This window comes from Heterocephalus glaber, unplaced genomic scaffold, assembly GCF_053883595.1.
Source record: "Heterocephalus glaber isolate CG9 unplaced genomic scaffold, H.glaber_assembly_v1.0 deba00001472, whole genome shotgun sequence".
NCBI classification, from domain to species: Eukaryota; Metazoa; Chordata; class Mammalia; order Rodentia; family Bathyergidae; genus Heterocephalus; species Heterocephalus glaber.
The window spans coordinates 50,301,042-50,322,058 of record NW_028258315.1 but is presented as its reverse complement, the minus strand read 5'-3'; the positions used below and the strand labels follow the sequence as shown (position 1 = coordinate 50,322,058).

At 40.0% G+C, this 21,017-nt stretch overlaps 1 protein-coding gene across 12 annotated transcripts in view; it reads left to right on the top strand.

Annotated features, from left to right (window-relative positions):
* Positions 1–21,017, top strand: part of Foxp1 (forkhead box P1) — a 471,410-nt gene that overhangs the window by 346,396 nt on the left and 103,997 nt on the right. Inside the window, exon 1 of one of the 12 annotated variants that reach the window (XM_087181344.1) lies at positions 17,993–20,765. The exons of the other annotated variants lie outside the window; for them this stretch is intronic. The gene's annotated coding sequence lies outside the window, so the exon portion shown is untranslated. Of the gene's footprint in view, positions 1–17,992; positions 20,766–21,017 lie in introns of those variants that run through there. 12 annotated transcript variants of the gene reach the window in all.

Below are 21,017 nucleotides of genomic sequence, written 5' to 3'. Positions count from 1 at the left end.
AGTGCTAATAATGTTATCAGAACTTGATTGGATTGTTGTTAATGATTCTAAAGCAATAGGTCCATATAAATATGCATTAGTAGTAGAAATCTGAAGAACCCCACTAATCAAAACCTAGAATTCTCATAGTAACAGAAAAAAAAAATGAAATTTTGGAATGCTAAATCTTAATGGAATGAAGTGAAAAAGGTAAATAGAAGACAGAAAATAGTTCTGAGCTATTGGTGAGCTGGACAGAAAGCACAAAAGCATAGAAATCTATATATACTGACAAGATCATCAATTGAAAGAAAGAAAGACACCACTAATGGGAAATGACTAATGCCTAAATTCATATATTTAAGCATTGATTAATTTCTAAAACTCATTTTATATAGGAGAAATCAAAGCTTTTAAAAAATATTGTTACCATTGTTTAAAACAAGGTTAATCCATTAAAAACCTATCCTATATTTTAAAACCTGGTTTTAATAAGAGATATGATGACTTTTCTTATACAGTGGACATTTTGGAATGGACCACCGTAAAGAAAAACTGCATTTCCCTACAATGTATAGATTACAATGAAATAGTTGCTAACAGATTGTTTAATCATTTATTGCCAGACTCTATGAAAGTATAATTGTCATAATTTGGCAAAGACCATCTAGAACAAAAAAGAAACTAAAATGTCAGATTCTAGAAAAGGAAGAAACAAACTAAAGAGTGAGAAAGCAGTGTAGAGTTTGTGAAAAAGGCCAATAAATGAAGATTTTTGAGTGAAAACTCACTGGATTAAAATGTCTTAACTGGGAGAAGGTGAGCCAGTCCCAGCACCCAGAAGGAAGCTCCCCCGCCGCCATCCCAAGCTCCTAGGGCAGAGAAGCTCAGCCAGTTCCATCACCTGGAAGGAAGCTCCCCCGCTGCCATCCCAAGCTCCTAGGGCAGAGAAGGTGAGCCACACAGGCGCCAGAAGCACACCCCCCCTCATGGAAATGACAAGACACGTAAACAAGCCTCAAAAACAGACTTCTGGATCACCTACAGCAACCCCAAAGGGAAACAAGATGGAACAATCTAATACTCAACCACCTGGACTCTCTGAACTGGCAACAAAAGAGGATCTGGGAAAAATGAAATCAGAAATAATTACTCAGATAACAGCAAAGATTGTGCTCATGGTGCAAGACATGATTAATAAATCTAGAGAGGACACAGATTAAAAAAATAGAGGATCTGAGGAACATGATGGAATCCCAACATAGGAAACAAATGGAATCCATAAAACAGATGCAAACAGATTTCCAGGAGATTAAAAACTCCATCAAAAGTCTGCGCAGCAGAATGAACCAATGTGAGGATAGAATTTCAGATATAAAAGATAAGATTGCAATTAGTGACCAGGAAAAGAAAAACTGCTTTAAAATTGTAAAGGAACACAAGAAATCAGTCCAGCGGCTGCTAGACAATGCAAAGAAGAATAACATAAGACTGATTTGAGTCAATGAATAAAGAGGAGAGAGTGCAGATGACATAAAAAAACTGTTCACAGAAGCGATGTCAGAAAACTTCCCAAGGAGGGGAAAAGAACTTGACATACAGATAAGTGAGGCATATAGGACTCTAGCTAGCCTTGATCAAAAAAAATCTACACATAGGCCTATAATAGTTAGGATTCCAGAAATCCAACAGAAGAACAAAATTCTACAAGGAGTGAGAGAAAAGAAACAAATCACATACAAAGGAAAGCCCATCAGAATCACAGTGGACTTCTCAATGCAAACCCTCAAGACAAGAAGAGCTTGGAGTGATGTATTTCAAGCCCTAAAGGAAAACAGCCTCCAACCCAGATTGATGTACCCTGCAAAACTATCTTTCAAAATTGATGGAGAAATAAGATACTTTCATGATAAATAGCACCTCAGGAACTTCATGAATACCAAACCGGCACTCCAAAAGATTTTAGACAATACCCTAGGAAAAGACAATGAGGATCACAACCCCAGGACACCCAGCAGAATGAATCCGTTGGGTGTGACAAATTAAACGCAAAGAGGGAGAATCCAACAATAAGAAAAAGTCATGACAACTCTTTTAAAACTTTGAACTTCATCTCCCTAATGAGTGTATAATTCAATCTTGTTATTGTACTGATGAGTATTTTTCTGATTCTAGAGTTGCACACCTTTCCTTGTGCTGTACTGGCTATTTATCATCTTCTTATGTCTACTTTTTAATTGGGTTGTCTATTAATGAGCTCTAAGAGTTCTTTATATATTCTGGTCATAGGTTATGTGCATTGTAAATATGGTCTGTTTAAGGACTACTTTTCATTTTAATGATGTCATTTAAAGTTCTAAATTTTGATGGAATCTCATTTATCAGTTTTTTTCTTTTATACATCATGTCTTTTGTATCCTAGGTAGTTCTTGCCTACCCTGAATTCATAAATATTTTCCCTTATAATTTCTTCTTAAAGTTTTATACTTTTATGCTTTCATATTTAGGTTCATAGATCCCTTCAAGTTATTTTCATGTATGGAAAAAAAGGATTGAGGTTAATTTTTTATATATGGATACCAGGTGTTCTAGTGCTGTTTGCTGAAAACAGTATCTCTTCCTTGGCTCTTGAATTGAGTTTATAGTCTATAAAATGCTAATGTTAAATAATCTTTCAAAACTCAGTGGACCATATATGTGTGGTTCTATTTCTAGATTCTCTGTTTTATTCCAGTGATCTATATGTCTTTCCTTACACCAACACTGCCTTGATTACTGTAGCTTTAGAAGAAGTCTTAAAATTAGGTACTAAATGTCTTCCAACACTGTTTTTGTTTTTTTTAACTTTGCTAGGTCCTTCGTACTCCTACATAACTTTTAAATTTCAATATCCAATTCTTCATTTATAGCAAGTATACACAGACCTGAATTTTTATATATACCTTGTGTTTTCTAATCCTGCTAAATTCAAGTACAAGTTCTAGGGGCTCCTAGAGATTTCTTAGTGTTTTCTCTGTAGATGATCATTTCATGTACATACAAAGATTTTACTTCTACCTTGCCAGTGCTATCCTAATTGTGTCATTTTATTGTCAGACTATTTTGGTGGGGCCTAGGTTTCAAAGTTTAATGGTCAGATAAGGAGTAAGCATATCTGCCCTTGTTCCCCACCTTAAGGAGAAAGCATTGTTATCTTCTTCATTCATATAAGGCGTTCTTGCTGGAAGAATGGAGTACGTCTTTAATCTGTTGAGAAGGTTCTGTTCTACTTCTAGTCTCCTGATAGCTTTTACCATGAACAGCTGTGGAATTTAGTCCAATACTTTTTCTCCAACTAGTGACAGGATCACATGGCTTTTTCTTTTCCTCTGTTAAAATGATGAGTTTTGGGGTTGGATCTTCCAATGCTGAACCAACACTGCCAACCCTATAACAAAACCACTTTCTACATCCTGCCAGATCTGACTTCTAATTGTTTTGTTAAACAAATTTCTATCTATGTTCATACTTTTTTCTTCTATTATCTTTATCCAATTTTAGGATTAGCACAATGTTGAATTCCTAAAATGAGGGGAGAAATGTTCCTTCTTTTTTCTGCTTCAATTGTTTGATATAATCTATCAGTTAAAATGTATATAAGCCTGTTGTTGTCATATAGGTAGGTTTTCAAGCTAGGAATATACTTTCTTTAATAGGTGCTATTCAAATTTTATATTTCCTCCAGAGTTAGTTTCATTAATTTGTCTTCCAAGGTACTTCTTAGAAGTTGTCAAATTTATTTCAAAACAGATTTTTGAAATATGCTTTCTGTATCCTTTTAAATTCTGTAAAATCTGTGGTAATGTCTCCTAGATCTTGATATTGTAATTTTAAAAATGTATAATTGATATTGTGTAACAGGAAGAAAAGTTCTAAAGGTGCAGGGGAAGTGGGAGGGGTAGGGGAAAGGAAAAAAGGGTAAAGAAAAAATATGAGAAAAGGAAAAAACATGGAAACAAAGTCTTTGGAAATAGGGAAGGGTGGAGGGGGTGAAGGGAGGGCCAAGGAATGGGGAAAAAAAAAGAACCAAGATATTCATGTAATGGTACAAGATCCCAATGATGAACGTAACTGTATTTTATACCGAAAATGTACCAATAAACTTAATGGGGAAAAAAAGTGTCTTAACTGTACTTTCATAAGTGTCCTTAGGAATGTTTTGGGGATATATATATATATTTATTAATATATATATTATATATTTAAAAGATATCACATTTATATTTAAGAGCTTTTATCTGTGCATGTTTATTTTAGAGGTGAAAATATTATATATGTTGAAGATATCCCAGTCCTTGGTAAGTAGGACATATTTTGTTGAACTTCAAATGGTGTTACAGGCATACCTTGATAAGGACTTTGTAAATTTGGGTCATCGAAAGAAAAATGCACATGTAAATTGAAACCTAGTGATTGATGCGTGTTAGGGACAGCCTGGGTGTAATTGGGGTTGACATGGGGAATCCCTCCCAGAATGCCATCATATGGACAGAGACTTGAAGTTGCCATCATGTGCTTTGTTATTTGGTGTTTCCCCCCTGCTGTGCTTTGCAGGGTTGATTGGAAGTGTTAGTATAACAACTTCCTAATCTCCCTGTGGAAGGAGGTACCTGTATTAGTCAGGACCTTTCCCCATGCAAATGAGAGAACCCAGTACAGACTGGCAAATGATGGGGTGTGTGGAGCAGGACGGCGGTGGCGGGGCGGGGGGGGTCTGTAGCTCTCAAAACTTGAAAGTTTAAATGTTCACCTTGAAGATAGCCCAGACCTTGGTAGATAGAACAGACTTTATTGAACTTCAAAATGATGTTGGAGGCATACCTGAAGAAGGGGTTTGTAAATGTGGGTGATCTAAAGAAAAATGCACATGTGACAAATTGAAACCTAGTGATTGATGTGTTTACTTGCCTTTGGACATAGTTGGAAAGAGGCACTCGGATAATGTCATCAGGACTGGTTTTATTCCCTTGTTCTATTCTGCTTTCTTTTTGTGTTGGCTCTGTTCTATGTCATGTTTTTCTCTTGTAGAGGCAAAATGGCTTCTGAGAGTTTCAGAATCACATATTTATAATTTTACAATTCTTTAAGAAAAAAGAGAGTCTCTTACCCAGTAATTCTAATAAAGACCCGTGCATTTCTTGAATGACTTGGGTCTCCTCTGTGTGTGAACTTGACTAAGAAGAGGGGAATATAATGATTGGTGGGCCTGAGCCATACATTCAGCCTTTCTGAATACCTCACAGTCTTTCTGAATAGAGATGGCTCTCTTGAAATCATGTAAACCAAGAATAGACAAGGAATATGTTGTTGTACTTCCATTTTCCTTTTAGAAAATAGAGAAGTAGGCTGTTTATCCCTTTATATCCTACCATATTAATTTATTTGTCAACAGGTTTAGTAGAAGAATCATTTCCTTTGGAGTTGGACAACTCCTGACATTTAATCCCATCCCTGCAACTAATTGCCTCTAGTGCTTAGAAGAGCAATTGAGGTAAATTTCTTAGAATTCTCCCCTCATCAGAAACCAGAGAACATTGCCTTAGAATATTTTTAGTCCTTTTTTTACTCAAAAAATGTCTACATTTCAGCTATACCATTCCTCTTTGTAGTGGTTTTATATTATACCCATTTCATAGACTGATGTGTTCTAGACTCTAAGCAGAGTCGGGTAGAATTTTCTATAAAGGCAGATATATTTTATGTCTGCACTGTCCAGTATGATAGTTACAAGCCACTTTAGCTTTTGAGCACTTCAAATATGTGATTTTGTGATGGAAGAACTGATTTTTTTACTTCATTTAAGTGTAATTGACTTAAATATAAATAGCCACCTGTGAGTAGTATCCATCATATTGGACAGCTCAGCTCTAGATTAATAGCTGAGTGGAGTGACATAGATATTTAGACATGTGAAATGTGGGTGGCCACAGAAGGTGATTTAAATCTTGATGTTTTATGTCTTTTTTGGTAAATATATTTTTCATTCATAATTCATAGCAAAAACAAAAAGTACTGCTCTTCACAATGATTACTATCTCTCTACATATTTCCCAATCAAAACCAAGTTTTAAGTGTTGGAGGCTGATTATTTTAGTTTTGTGGTTCTTTGTGTATCTGCCCCATCAGGCAGTGTGAAGCAATGGAAAGAATGCTTAATTTAGGAGTCAGAAGTTTTAGGTTCTGGTCTCGGTTCTGCCAGTAACTATTCAGACGCATGACCTTTGGCTAGTCATTTTTCCTTCCTGGGCATGAGTTTTCTCATCTGGAAAATGAGGGGGTGGGATTCAGATGATCTCTAAATCAATGTCAGATCAAAGTTTCTATGATTCTACATCTTTGTCTTTGACCTTGGGGCCAAGATGGTGACTGGAAGTTTCTCTTTGTATAGTCACTGAGCAAAAGTACAGAGTATTAAATTAATTGGTGAGATACCTTAGACCATTTTTGTATTTGAACTGTGAAATGTTAGAATGTTTTTCAAATTTCCAGTGCATCTGAAAGAACCTGAAGAAAAGTCAGATTCTGTTTCATTATTATTTAGTGTGCTAATTAGATATAAATCTAGAAGAAAATGCAGAACAGGTAGCATTAAACTATGCATATTTAATTAAAAGGTTTCATCTGAGCTTTCCTCATTGTGCCATGTCCAATGGGAATGTTCCTGTGGAGGTACGCGCTTCAGAGAGAATGTTGTCAAAATAGGCCAAAGTGAAGAATAAGTGATAGAGAAAGCATGTGTTCAGTGAGCTTAGGAAGTTGGTTAATTGAGCAAAGTCATAATTACTGCATGGGAGGCCTCACAAAGGAAAACCAGAGATAAGACTTGCCTTGGTACCCAGGGTAGTCAGGGTTAAGGAAAGATGTTTGGAGTGATTTCATCTGCAAAGGTTGGATTTTGAAGGAGGAGATGAATCACAAATGAAGAGCAAGAGGAAGGAAAGAACATTGGCCAGATTTGCAAGAGCAGGTAGGAGGATTTGAAGTGTTCCAAAGGACAGTGTGGTAGGATGTGTCAAACCAGCACAGAGGGAGAGAGGCATCAGCTGGGACTGAAGAGAAACAAGATGTTTATTTGGTGATTTAATTTTGATGTTGGATAGTGACATACAATGATTGTGTTGTTATTGTGTGACAGTGTGACAGTGTTAAACATTTACTGGTATGGTCATGCTAGTGAATGCTCATTGTAAGTAATAACTCCTATACACTGTCTCCATAGGATCATTTAGGCAGAATTACATCTTGTAAGCTGTATTTTTATTTTTTTAACTGGCTTTCTTTAAGTATGGGAACACTCATCTCTAGAGATTCATTTTCATGTAGAAAACTTCTAAAGGTGTTAATTGCATTTTTTGAAAACTCTTATGTAATTATTTAAAATTATTCTACCGACACCATAAATCAGAACTTTTCCCATTATGTTGCTGAGGAACATTTATGACCTGTTTAGACAGTTTTGATTTATAGGTTTAGGAAACAAGAATATAGAAACCATTGCCAGGTTTTAATTTGGAAATTTCTCTAGCCCGTTTGTTTCTGCAGGAAGGAGAAACAGAAGGCTGAGAGGAGGGGTGATTGGAGGGGTATGGTTCATGCTAGGGAGACACAAGAAGAGGAGTCCCTCTTTGGGGGGCCAGGCTCTGAAGTGAGTAATTAGTGTGTCCTGCACATGTTGTTTAAGACTTCTAGGCATTTTTGTAGATGTTGGGTCCATGTAACAGGTGCCCATCTCTGAGTGAATTCTAGTCCTTTAGGCTCTTTATGAAAACAGACTTGGAATAGCATCTTCACAAGGTTATGGTGAAGACTTGAGTAGGGATTCACCCATGCATGCAAAACTTTGTTTATGAAGCACCTCCTAAGAACCAGGCACTTTGATAAGTGAGGCGGTAGAAGGAGAGGAACTGACATTGTCCTCCCTGGGAGTGGGGGATACTTGTGAATAATCCCTGACAGGAAGCAGGGCTTAGAGATTGTCAACTAATGGTAGTAGCACTCAGTTTAGATGTTGTGAAACACTAGAACACACAAAATTAAAGAAATGATCACATTATATCTCTGATGACATGATTCCAAGAATTTTTTTTTTTTTGGTACTGGGGATCAAACTCGGGTCCTTGCGCTTGCGAGGCAGGTGGCGGAGCCACTGAGCTAAATCCCTGGCCCATCCCAAGAATTTAAAGATAATAGAAACTGTATATATTATGAAGGATGAGGAAGAGTTAATCTTCTGAAATGAAGACCAAAGATTAAAAAGAAAGTCTCAGCAGGCTGAAATTGTGGATTAAAATGAAAAAGAGCTTTAATGGGAATGAATGCAAAATACCATTCGGTGATACAAGTGAGGAGTGAGGAGCGGCAACTTAGCAGTTCATGTGACAGTTAAGTTATGGGATGACTGTAAAACCAGTAGGGGCCAATCAGGACCTAGCAGGGAGCAGGAGTACCAAGGGCTTTAGTCTGTTTAATAGAATAATGAGGAATGGAGCCCCTGCCTTCCTGCTGAACTAGTGCCCTGACACCATCTGAACCACTATGCTTAATGCTTGGCACTCCTTTAGAAGGGGTGAGGGCCAAGCCTTGCTTCTCACTTGTCAAATGCTGACTATGTGTTCTAAATGAAACTAGAACCCATTTAGTGCTTTAGGGAGAAGGGGCAAAGTTGTCCTATAGGCTTAAATACTGTCAGCTGTTGAGACTACAAGGTGTGATCAAAATATACAGTATTTGTCTAAATAAAAATTTATTACACTCAAAGACACATTGCCATTAATTCCACTCTCAAAACATCCCCCTCTCACTTTGAACACACACCATCATTCTTGCCGCTTTGTGAAGCAGTTCTAGAAGTCCTCTTTCATGAGTGTCCTTTTGTGGCTGCCTCCATGTCTTGAATCAGTCCAAAATGTTATGGCAATTTCTGCCAAATAAAAACATTATGATGTGTTCCCATCCACCTTATTCATCAGGTCTGGCTCAGTGTGACTTCTGGCTCTTCCCCAAAGTCAAAATCACCAGGAAAGGCAAACGTGCTGAATAGATTCACAACATCAAGGCAGTCGTGACAATACATTTAAAAACACTCATGAAAGAGAACTTCCAGAGCTGCTTCAGAAAGCAGCAAGAATGATGGGATGTGTGTTCAAAGCAAGGGCAAGTATTGTGAGGGGGATGAATGGCAATGTCCTTTACTGTAATGTCTTTTTAAAAAATTTGAAGACATTCACCATATCTTTTGCTCATACCTTACACATCATACTTTAGTCTGCAGTGCCCAGAATCCAGGTTAGGAAAGAGAAGTAGCAGCCCCAGGTTTTCTCCTTCAGAGGGAAAGAATTCATGTTCCCACTGGTTGGGGCTGTTTAATAGCCCAGGGAAAGGTGGTCTTTTGCCTTCCTGTATATTTTCCCTCCTGCTCTTTTTTTTCCCCCTCTTAGCTGCATCTGCAAGGACCTTTGGGAGGCAAAGCCAAATAGTGAGGAGACTCCTTGGACAAAGAAGATCTAGTTGCAGCTTGTCCTGGACTGGCAGCAGCTTAGGAAACGGCTTTTCCTGTCCTCCCAGGCTTATATCCATTCAGAAGAATTCCTTTCAATTGATAAAATCAGTGAGAATGAAAGAGAGATGATTTTTTAAAAATCTGAATAGCTGTCTACCTTTAGTAGGTACATTTGTTTTGGACGAAGTAATATAAGTTTACCCAAAGCTATAAAATCTAATTACTTCTGTGATCTCTGAATCATAGTTTGCATTCAGTTTTGTTGTTTTTACTTTCAGAGGATCTTATCATGGATGCTTTGTGCAGATGCACTTTTTGTATGTGAAGCCAGCCAGTTATAAAATTTTCACAGATAGAGTTTAGTCCCTAACATGGCAATATGGAAATGTTTCTCTTGTTGTCAAATGTCTATCTTACAGAGATGCTCTTACTTAGCAAGTATTTTGTTTAGTACTATGCTATATATACCACACAGGTAGATAAGAAGAGTACTAAATTTGTCCCTCAGAGCATAAAGTTTAGAGAAAACATATGCATGAAACAAATGAAATGCAAGAGGGGTGAGAAAAAATAATAGCTGTTTGTAAATTGATCCAACGTTTGATGAGCTGCACGTGAAGGCTAATTCAGTATTAATCAAATGCTCAAATGAGTGGACATTGTGCTCCAGGAAGTCAGGGAAGTGGTCCTACCCTAAACTTAGCCAGGAAGGCAGCTAGGTTAGTGGCCTCTTTTACAGTCTTAAATGTTCACATGTGCTTGATTTTCTGTTGGGAAAGATAATTTTGCCTAACAGAGAAATGGTTTTTGTTTAGACATGGCTCCTTTCTGCTTTTCTATAACATTCACTTTCCCCGTACAGACAAGGCTCTAGTTGTCTTTTCCCTCACCTCTCCCTTCAATTCATAAAGAACAAGTGAATAAAAAGGAGCAAGAGCCACCCTCATCCCCATAAATCTAGGCTGCTAGGAGAAAGTGCAGTAAAACAACTCCCTCATGATTTGGAGATTGGAACCCTGCCACCAAGGGGTAGGTGGTGACCTGGGAGCAAGCATTGGTCATCCTTGTACACTGGTTTTTTTAGAGTTCTCTTTCTTCCCTGGAAGTCAGCAGGGGAGTACTTGGTGTTTTGAAAGTTTGTCCCTCCTTGGATGTGAGTCCTCTTCAAGTTTTTGTTCTACTTATTGAATAATAAACTACTCATGTCTCATGTAATATTATTTAAATACTTCTGTGACCAAAATATCCAATCATTGAGTCCATGCTTCTTAACTTTATCCCAGTGGCTTCCAGCTGCTATTTGAATGGTAGACTAACCCTCCAAAATATTCTCGAGGCCTAGCACAGATCCACTCAATCAAAATCTCTGACTCGGAAGCTAAGGAGTCACACTGGAGATCATACCAGAGTAGCAATAAGGAAGATCAAACTCTGAGAACTTGGGAGAAGGTACACATGTGTGTTTGTCCCAGATGGGGTCAAAGCAAGGAGAGATCATGCTTATCAAGCACATGATATGGATGAAAAACAGACCACGTGCAAAACGGTGAGTGAAGAAAAAATGAGTAAATTGTTAACAAATACAGGTGAAATTAAGAAAAAAATAAAAATTATGTGATGTTCAAGAACAAAGCTAGAGCATGAATTATAATTGCCTCTGCCATGCCGAATCCATCACCAGCCCCAGTGTGTGGGCTTGTGTTGCCTTCTATGTGAAGTTTGTGTATGCTGTTCTAGTAGCTCAAATAACCTTCCTCACCCTGTCTGCCCAAGTCCCCGGGGCAGAGTGTTATCCTTTCACACTGAGCATAACCTTTATCTTATGTTGGAAGTTTCCTTTTCCTATTCCATTCAGGCAGGAGCCTCCTCTTCTCTGCTCCTTGGATGCCTGTTTAATTGATCAGTTGATGGCTGGTGTCATACTCTGTGCTCTGAAAGCATTGGAGATTTCCATTCCTTTGGATAGTATAAAGATTAGAAACTCTGGAAAAAAAATCTTAAATCACCCCATTAAGCCATTAAATGCTATTAGGGTACAAACTGAGCCCCCCCCCATTGTCCCATGCTGGCTGGGACTCCATGGAAGGCTTTCCTTCCTAGCCTCAGGTCCCTTCCAGCAAAATACTGTGAAAATATAGGCAGACGGTTTCAGAAAATTAGATTTCATGTTGGTTACACACAGTTAGTTATTCTTGGAACTTTGGAAAGATTGACCTTCCCCCAAATACTCAGTGGGTCTCTGAGAACACAGTACTTACAGGCCACCAAACTCCTTCATACATTCAAGTGATGACCCATTTGGTGGTTGTGGCACACTGGGATACCTGAAAACTCAAATGGGGTGCCATTTTGCCTTTGGGTGATGATTCTAGCCATAATTACTTTGGATTTTAAAAATAAAATGACCAAATGTCTTCCATTATTGAGACTCACTGGGCAAAAGAGCTGCTGGTTAGTTAAATTTCGGAGTTAGGATCCACACTACCTATAGCATGGAAAAATAAGAAGTCCAAGAAAGCACTATAACATTTTTGCTTCTACAGTTTCATTATGGCCAAAGGGAGAAATTGGAAGAAATGTGGTATGTGTTAGCAATAATGATGATGTTAGGAAGCATTTTAGTGCTTGCAATAGAGAAGATGTTGACCTGTTTTATCTCATTTAATCCTCATGTGGGTAAAGTTCTAGGACCAGTTCCCTTTTATAGATGAGGAAACTGACGGGCATGGAGATTGTTAATTTACCAAAACTACAGCCAGGAAAAGGTGTGACCAGGCTGAGAATCTCTAGCAGTCCCTTGCCAGGGTCACCATGCTGAGTTGTCTGCCTGCTTTTGATGATCAAAGACAATAGGCCCCAACAGCCTGATGCTTTATTGTCCCATCTGAGCCTAGGAGAGTCTATGTCATGTCCAGGCCGTGGCTGGGGACCACCACCCCATGCTCAGTAATGGTAAAAGGAGATAAGAGGAAAAGTATTTCCACCAGTGGAGAGGGGAGTGGGAGAAGCTCCTTAACCAAGGAGCAGTAGCTCAGAAGAATGCATGAGCCTCTTCCCAGTGCCTCAGTCCTCTGACTCCTACATCCTTCCAGGCCCAGCTGCGGATTGTCACTTCTTCATATGTGTCAGAAGTAAAGGGGCTATCAGAATTTTATCTTTGCGTTATTTTAGGTTCCACCCCAGCTGAACAATTGGTGTGATTCGATCATATATGTTTTACAAGGAATTGAAACTGGAAAAGTCTCTCTGTTCTCTCAGTCTTAGTCCCAGGCCCCATGTTGGTCTCCAGTTTGCAGATAGGATAAAAACACTATTTTGGGGTCTTTCAAGTTCAAATGCCCCCCTTACTAGCGTTGAAATATTGGTTAAGTAATTTAAGCTCTCAGGACCTCAATTTTTGTATCTGTTAAATGGGTACAATGCTGCCTACTTCGTAGGGTTGTTTTAAAGATTAAGAGATGCTATGGGAAATGCATTCATCACATGCTTTTCTTGAGTATTGCTGTTTTTCTCAGCCATCCTGTTACCAGACACAAGCCTTTTCCTTATTTTTCCTTCCTTTGTCAAACCCTGTGCCAAAGTCCTAAGAAGTTCTCCCCAATTTGTGACAGGCAATCTCTCATAGGATTTCCGTGACATCCCTGTTTTTGACTGGCTATGGTCTTTGTTTTCTTAGCCATTGTCTCAATGTCACCTGAGCTCTGTAGCCAGCAAAAAGCCAAGGTAATGCAGGAGACTGGTTCCAGAAGAGACCTCAACCAAATCCCTAGTAGCTACCAACATTAGGGGAGTTGCTTGACCAAACACTTGTGGACTGGGAGCTTGGTATATAGTGGATACATGAGTCTTCTCAAATCAGGGAAAATGATTTTTAAAATTGACACCCCCTCAAAAACATTGAACTATCTATCCATGAGACAGATAATAGCTTCTACTTTACAGATGAGGAAATGCAGACAAATAAACTTTTATGACTTCCTTACTTTGCTGATATATAGCAAATGGTGACTTCAAACTTATATCCCTTGTGCTCCAAGCTCTAGGTGACTATCTGCATGTGCAGGAGGTAGTAGGATTAGTGTTTCATGGGTCCTTGTGCATGTGATGAGATAGGATGTGTAGGGCTCTGCAACTTGAGAAGGCTAGCCAAGGCAGCGTTATTGCTGTTGCTGGGGTTATACTGTGAGGACCAAGCCAGGCAAGAAGAGGTCAGGATTAGCATAGTGTAGAGAGAAGAGTACAAGTGAGAGAGTGAGGTTGGAGGGTAGAACCAGCTAGCAGTGCAGTGGAAAGGTGGATGGAGAAGAAAGGGTGTCAGAGAACAGTTAACCACAGAGTTCCCTAATTTCAAAGTCTGGCCTGCTGGATTGTGACATTACATAGATGTGTCCTGACCCATCTGAAAAATAGGACATCACTGAATTTAATTAAGATCAATTAGACATTCCTCCTATTGTTCAAACACAATGCCTTATTTGTTTGAAAAGAGAGAAGTTCTGTATGATCTGAAAGCGTCCTGCTTCATCTGCTGCTTTTACTTGTGAAGGATAAAATGCCATTTGAAATAATAAAAAATAAATAATTGACCTGCAGACTACATACTTTTCTGTTGGAATTTTCTCGAGACATCAAGATATCACTGGACTTCAAAAGAGGACCCTAGTATCTCAGTGTATCTTAGTTCCAAATATATAGTATCTAGTATCTTAGTTCCAAATTTCTCTTATAATCTAACCTACATCTTAGCTTCAACCTGAGATGGAAAAGCCACTCACCCTACTTCTAGCCAGCAACCTGATACAAAAAACTGTCCTGGTTCACCTCTCCTTTCCAGTATCAGACAGAAGCAGGCAGATGGCCTGGGAGGAGGGATGTGTCAGACCAGGTACTCACAGATTGTGTTGGTGGGAGCCGGCATGTTTTACAGAGACAAAGCAAGATAATTAAGGAAGAGGGAAAAATTACAAGCACAAAGCACATAAATAGGTGTGGAAGTCCAGTACTTACACTCTGAGAGCTCATTCAAAGGCACGCAGGTCTTAAAGTGTGTGACTTTCTCTGTGGACTCCAAGTTGCTGGTGTCTCTCGGTGTTTGTGACCTAGAAAGAACCGCAGTAAAGACTTTCCAGTGATTCCCACAAAACATTTTTTGTTTTTGTTTTCTGATTTACTGTTGACTTGATAGTGATTCCCAAGCTCGAAAAGCCTGCTTTTTAACTATATTTCTGGTAGTTCTGTATAGGAACTTAATTGTAAACAGAAGATACCTGGAGATGAGTCCTTTGCTAGTGTCAGCATGTACCTAGTACAGTGGAAGCAGTCAGTGATGATAGTTGTAGTTGTTATTGTTATTAAAGACACCATACCTTGTATCTCACCCATATTTGTCTTTATTTAGATGAGATGTGTATGCCAGAGTGTTGAGGTGATCCACTCACAATCACACTATTAGTTATGACAAAGGACTTGCACCTGTATCATGTCAGGGTTAAAACAAGTACTTGAGGCCATTTTGGAGTAAAACAGGTCTTCCTGTCTCTTTCTGGCCTGATGAATGAGTCCTAGCATCCAGGACTATGTAGAAGGTGCCTGAGACTTCACAAGGTGAGGAGTGTGACTCCAAGATTGCTCACCTGCTATGGGCCTAGGATTCTGTTTGTGAATTCTGAGACATATCCTGTCTTCACAGTTTTCCACTTCCTCTACACCAAGAGCTGGTCTCCTAGCTTTTTTCTAGAAAGAAGACACATCATTGAGCTTTATCTAATTGTCCTTAAAGGTAGCACGCATGCATGTGCATGCGTGTGTGTGTGTGCGTGCGTGTGTGTGTGTGTGTGTAACTGGTAACTGTTAAGAAAAGTGAGCCTTTGAGAGGTGGAGGTCCCAGAAAATGTTTTTCATGTAGTGGTTTCCATGCCACGTAGTGCGGAAGGCAATTATCTTTGGAGGGGATTCCGCAGCCCTGTGTGGGCTTCCCTGGTGTAAGAATTATTGTTGGCTGGATTGGGTGTTCTTTATAAGAGCATTTACTCGGCATCTAAAGCGCTGTCAAGAGTGCTACTTCCTGAATGCTTTTGAGGTTGCAAGTGCTAAGCTTCATTTTCCCGTCTTGGAGATATATTTTTGAAATGGTATGCAGGGATTTGTATGGGCCTCGTGCTTCCCATTCACACTGACAGGAGCTGCGTGGTTAAACCCCAGCACACTGCTGTGGAAATTCACCCCCTAATGCCCAGAGCTCTTCTTTAGCCTCGAGTCTGGCTCGTATGTGCCACATGGCCGTTCCCAGTATTGTGAGAGGGGCTGGGAGCACATGCCATTGTTCTAGGGAAGTCATGCCAGCTAAGCCGCCTCAAAGTTAACTGATTTCTCACTTAAACAAAGGATAGGCAAGTCCTCTTCTTTTGCTTTTTCCTTCCCTTTTCTCCTTCTTATGGATCTTATGAGTGCCAGAAGAAAACTTGAACACAAGTCAGCTAAATATACTGTATCATGAAGCCTTAGGGACCACTGAAATGGGAACAGTGGCCCATTACAGCTAAGAAGGTGTTTTATTGAAAATGCACTGATACACTCTCCCCAGAGAATGAGCAAAAGAAGGCAAGATGCCCTGAAGTAATACAGGTTTTACTCCAAGGCAGGCTAAAATATAGTTTGGCACTCTTGAGCTGTGAGCGAGGAGGCAATAGAATAGACGAATGTGCTTTTTTACATTAAAAGTGCCATATTTCACCAGGGCTGCCCCTCCCCCTGCTTTGTTTCAGTGTCTTAATTTATATATTCCAGTTAATAGTTCACTACATGTCCTTTCTCTGGCTTTTAAAAGTTGCCTTCCGAATAAGTTGAGGTAGTCGAAATTTCCTAATCTTGGCAGGCTTACCAGCAGAGGGCAGGCGTAAAGAAGGTTTTGACACGAGGGTGTGTCAACCCAGGGTCAGAGGAGGGTGGCGATGTATGGGAGGAAGATCTGTGAGCTTTGTTCCAAGGGCAGGATGGGACACGCTCCTTCCACTTCCTCACTGGGCTGCTGCACAGCACAGGTCTCCCAAAAGGCAGACTGCACTAAATAAAGGTGCTGGGTTGCCTTTATCTGATATTCAGTGATTGCTGCATAATTAAATGTAAAAAAATTAAAATAGAATTTCATTCCCCAAGAGCCCTATTTTTTTCCCTTTCAATGCCCAGTTCTGATTATGCTTAAAATTGAGGGTTGGCATGTGGGTGTGTTGTAAATGCTGTCACTCTTGGGAGGGGAAATTACAAGTCATACTTGGTGGTGGTGACTTTTCCCCTGATAACTAACGATAAAGCCCCTTGGGGAATGCTCTTCTGCCCCAAAGCGCGTACCTTTTGAGAACTTCACGCAAGTCAGTGTAATGTGCTCTAACCTCGTGGCAGAGGCAGTCCACTAATAAATTTCACATCATGTTAAAATGGGGATTATAGTTTTATCATAAATGAGGCAGTAATTTATTACTGTCAGTTAGATAGAGAGTTAAGAAAGGATGTTGCCATTTTTCTTTTCCATGAGTGATTTTGTTTACCTGTGATGTTTTATGAATGTCTTTACATTTAGCATGATGGGTTTTTTTTGAGAAATGTTTTCCACAGCTCATGTACCCATCATTCATAAGTTACCTCAATGTTGACATGTCATGCTGTTTATATATAAATTAACCAAAGACACTGGCATTTAAAATGTTACATTAAATGAAGATGTGAACAGCAATTTGGAGCATGTCAAAAAGAGAATTTTAAACTCCTGTGAAATGGAGAGAACTCTCAATCTTTTCTCTTGGCCAAAGTAGCAGATGCGGGAAGAAAACAACATAATTAGCTTCATTGTCAACATAAACATAACAGTCACATAAACAGTATGGATGTGGAGCTAACTGCTGTAGCTCCCTATAGATGGATGATGTATTAATTTATATTTTTAAGTAAAAGCATTGCTTAAATCAAGACGAAATGATGGCTCCTTGGAGACAAATGCCCAAATCTCAGGAATGGAGCACTGCTTTGCAATTTAGTAACTTTAATTGGCTGCCCTGTTGGTGGTCTTTGGAGGAATATTCCAATACTTTGGAGGTGAGCCTCCCTGAGCAAGCCATCAAACACATGGCTGGGCTGAAATCTTGTACTCCCATGGCTTCAGCTATTTCTCTCTAGTGAAAGAATCAGTGGGTTGAATCTCTTTAAGCTGTCACTTCAGAATATGTCCTGGGTACTCTACTAAATTAATTGGGAAAGGGAAAGGAAACAAGTGTTAATACAAGGGTTGTTTGGAAGAAGACAGTGAACCTGAATTACATGTTGACCTCCCATCAAGCAGTTCATTTTTGTGCCCATCTTTGTGTCCCTTCTCTTGTTATTTCCAAGCAGCTCTGGCCAAGCAGGTCCTCAGCTAGGGCTGAGAAGCATGTGGGGCAAGGCCTGTAGCTATGTCCACATCCTCAGTGTCCTGCCATTCATCAGCATGTGGAATAATGTCCTGATGAGATGTTGAGATGTTCCTTCTGCCTCTTCTTCTAGTACATGTTATCTCTATTCACAGTTGGGAATGGGCAGCAAAACCTTTCACTTTCCTCTGTGTTCAAGCTAAGGCTCAGCAGAACCAGAAAGAATCCATGACTCTAGTCCCAGGTGTGTTATTTGGTGGTTAGAGTTGGGTGTGGGATCATAGTAATCTGTTCTTAAGTGCACAGCCAGCTCCACAATGGACTCATTTAGCAACTGACAGGTTTCTTAATATGTGGTGTTTGAACAAGACTGTGTCTGTTGTGGGTGTTAGGATGTGGGCATCAAAAATATTTTTAAGTATGAGATTTAGCATTTCCTTTTACTCTTCCTTAAACATGAGGCTTCCATTCCCCCACCCCAGGCATTCTTTTTATGTTGTCCTCTCTTTTTGTTTTAACTATACAATATCTGCTTCTTCATGTGAGCCTGTGATGCTAGGTGTATTTGATTTGTAGGGGTGAAAAAAACCTCACCTTTCTCAGTTTCTTCCTTTATGAAATGGGATTGCAGTTCCTATTCAAGTTACGGCAAGTCCTTGAGACCCTGTACTGAGTAACCCCTACTAATGCCCCCACAATCCAATCTAAGTAATTCTTCTCCTCTTCTTTTTCCTCCTCCACCTTTTCAAAATGACCTGCATTCAAGGTGATGAAAAAAATGGCATTAATTACGTCTTTTAAGTCATTGTAGGTTTTACTGTTTTACATTGTATCCAACCGAGGTAGGTTCCCCTTTCACAAACATTGAATCCTACACACAGAGCAAATACAAGGGACCCTATGAGAGAATCCTGAGAGTCGATAGAATTTACCAACATGGCCAGGTCTATGCTGATTTTCAGGTTCATCACAACTGGTCCATTTCTTTACCCACAAGTAGTCTCTGAGTCACAATGTCACATGTCTGTTTGGAGAGAGGGTGGACTGGAATCCAGGTGGCTTCTGAGCTTGCATGCTAAGCCATTTCCCTCTCTATATTGTCACCTCTCCCATTATCCAAACCATCAGTCCTGTAAACAGCACCTCCCCAAGGGGCCTTCCCACCCTCTTCAAGCTCCTGGTGATCTTCCCTGCTCCCATGGTGCTTAAAGCCACTGCCATGCAATTTAGTCCTTGAGTAACCACTTGCATTGCATCACTGTAATTATTTTGTGGAAGGCTTGTCTGCACAGCTGGGTCGTAAGCGTCTGTAATGTTTTTGTTTGCTTGTTTGTTTATTGTTTGTTTTGATGCTCCTGGAGACTATTAACTGAGAAACACTGACCTGCATCGGAGGCAGTCCTGCATGTTAAGGCATGCGTGATTTTTATGGATGCCTCATGAAGAGCTTAATCCTTTAAAAATAAAAATAAATTGTTTATTTAAAATGCACATTTTTTTTACAGAGGTTAAACCTCTAATTTTAATACTTTGAAAAATATCACTTGTGTTTTTTAAAATGACCGATTCCACTTTCTTGCTGTGCATTGGTTGGAGAGAACTTCCTATATTTTTATTTCCTACTTTGGGGCTCTGCCATCTCCGGAAAGAGTGCCTTGTTTCTTTAACAGTCAAGACTTCACTGTTTCTGGGGACTGGACAATCTAGCAGATTGAAGAGGTCCAGTTCCCCCCAAAAAAGACAGGCCTTGGTTCTCTACTGAATATTCATGAGAGGGTGGGGTCACACTTTTGTGACCTGAAAAAAAAATACCCTTAATTAATTTGTGATCTGATACAAAAACACTTTAAAGTAGAGAGCAGTCTTCACATTGCCCATCTAATATCTGGTCATACATGGGTGTCAATTGGTGCTTTTGTCCCTTTTTCAGCCAGATGAATGAGGGACTCTGTTCCCTGGTGACCCTGTTGAAACTCAGGCCTTTGCTTGATTGGAACTATTATCAATATGCTTTCTGGTTCATATAATCCTACATTTAATAGCTTTAATACACATGAAATCAAAAAAATACTTTCAAGTAAATACATTAATAGGTTAGATTTTTAATTGAGGGAAAAATTCATAAGCACTGATGTCACTACCCATTTTCCTCGAATGTATAGGGAAAAATAATTAAAATGTTAGGCTCTTTTGTCATTTATGTATGTATATATAGGCCAGAAAGTTTTTCTCTTAAGTTAGAAACTGGTAAATTCAGTGATGATTTCGGAAGCTGCTGAAATCGATTAACCGGACCTTTAAATTGCACCGGTTGGGATAACAAAGTTTATCATATTAATGACTTTATTAAAAAAAACAATTCTCAGCTTTTGATAGATTAAAGAGAAGCAACTATTTGTAAGAGGAAATGTCATCTTGATGTGCTTATTGAGAAGAGCTTGTGTTGTGGCTGCTGTTGTATAAATAATCTAAAGAATTATTTCTTAGCAAACGTGTGGCAGAGGCTTTCTTTCGCAGCTGTCGTTCTAGAGGGGAAGTAGCTGGGTTCGGAGATGAGGCACGTTTGGTTGTTATTTATTTCAGTCCCGGGTCGGGTTAAGTTTTCTCCTGCGCAAACCAGCACAGTTTGGCGAGCCCGACTCTGGGAAGGAAAGGGGAGGCGGGCTGCGAAGGCTCGGGAAACCATCGACGTGAAGCGAAAGTTCTACCGCGAAGGCCGTTTTCGAGGAAAGCGCTTCCCAGCGCTTCCTCGGAGGCCCGCATCCCTTCCCGCCTGCACAGCGGCCTGGAGCGGTGGCTAGCGTTGCACTCGGCCGCGGAGGGCCCGGCCTCCCGGGAGGCTCCTAAAGGTCAGGGCAACTCTTTGTCCGCGTCCTGGACGAAACAGACACGCGGCCCGCGCGGGGCCCCACTCCGGCGGCCCTGGCCGTGGAGATGCGCGCGCGGTGCCGGCGACGGCCGCCCAGACGTCAGCCAGAGGCGGGTCAAAGGGTTAACAGCAATTAAGTGGAGTTGCTTTCCAGACAAAAGCAGGCTTTCGCAGGCGCGTGATTTCACCTGCCGCGGCGGGCGCGGAGGGGGCCGGGGCGCGCGGCTCGGGG